This window comes from Tenrec ecaudatus, chromosome 2 (assembly GCF_050624435.1).
Source record: "Tenrec ecaudatus isolate mTenEca1 chromosome 2, mTenEca1.hap1, whole genome shotgun sequence".
NCBI lineage: Eukaryota > Metazoa > Chordata > Mammalia > Afrosoricida > Tenrecidae > Tenrec > Tenrec ecaudatus.
Genome location: NC_134531.1, coordinates 5257619 through 5259205, shown reverse-complemented (window position 1 = coordinate 5259205; position 1587 = coordinate 5257619).

Genomic DNA, 1587 nt, shown 5'->3' with positions numbered 1-1587 from the left:
GAAACACTGCCTGACCGCACCCTCCTCCCCATCGCGTCTCTGCTTGAGCTTGTTGCTGCAGCCCCTGTGCCAACCCACCCTGCGGAGAGTCTTCCCTTTCTCACAGCCCTACTACTTTATCAAAATTGATGTATTTTTTGTTGTTGTTTGTTTTTATGGGACTGTTCTCTCTTGGCAATATGTCCAAAGGGTATGAAGAGAAGCCTGGACATCTTTGCTACTGAGGAGGCTGCACTTCTTCCTGGGAGGGCCGGCCAGAGGGCTTGAGACCTATGAGATCTGAAACACCTATCCTGAATTATCTCATTGGATCCATTCCACCAGTCACGCCAAGGGCAACTAGAGATTTGGGCAGCCCATATTCATTCCAGCTGTCATGACCCAATAACTTATCAAGTAACACCAGCCCCTATGAGAATGAGGTGCGCAAGCGGTGGATTACGAGACCCACCACTGTGCTGAGTAAGGACCAATCACAATGTAAGAATAAGGGCAAAGGAGAAATAAAGATGGGGCTGAGGTGAGCTAACAGGGTCCTATCACCTAATCTGCATGAGACTTGGAGTGGTGCCCATTGGCCAGTCTTCCTCAATGCCCAAGAGAGCCTGATTTGTGACTGAAGTGAATGGTGCTTATAAAAACGTTGCTTTGCTTACTGTCCTGCCATATTGTCCCTTTTTACTATCTTAGGTGTGCGGCTCCCTCTGATGTGGTGACAAACTGGCTAAGAGGGGCTTGAAAGTACCTCTGAAGGAGAAAACCCAGCGACTTCAACTATCACCACACAAGCTTCCCACATAGATTTATTTGCCCTTCCCATGAATTAAATGGTTATGATTTCTGTCTTTTAAACCAAATTATAATTCTGACTGTGTAGTTCTATCTTATGCTATTATTATTATTTATTGAATGAGTTTTATAAACAGAGCCATTATTTAAAATATGTATGAGCTGTTTCTACCACTAGGGTTACTAAAACTACCACTACTGACTGAATTTTAAGTTTTATTTGTAGTTAGTTGAACTTCTTAGACTTTGTTTTAATTAACGTCAAGGGCCAAATGTGACCTGATCCGTAATCATTATACATACAGCAAAGAAACACAGTCCAGTCGTGTGCATGGTCAGAACTGTTGCTCTGTTAGAATTCAGTCTTGCAGTCCATCCATCACGTTGAATGTCTTCCACTTCTTCACTGACTACAAAGCATGATGTACTTTTCAAAAACGAGTCTCTCCTGAAAACAAGTCCAAAATCAGGGAGGCGATCCTGGCTGCGAAGGAGCATTCTGGCTGTACTTTTCCAAAACTATGTATTTGTTCTTTTGACAGTCCATGGTTCTTCCAATGGGCAAAAGATGGGGCTATCCACACCCTTAAGCAGTAACAGTTTAGGAAACATACAGGAGTTGGCATCAACTCCAGGGCAGTGAGTTTGGTTTGGGTTTGGGTTTGGTACTCTGCGTATTGGACAACACCATTACTCAGAGACATCAATTCTCCTCCAGATCGCCCTGTTCATTGTCTAGCTTTCACATGCAGATGAGGCCATCGCCAATGCCATGGCTTTGCTCAGCTGTGCCCTTGT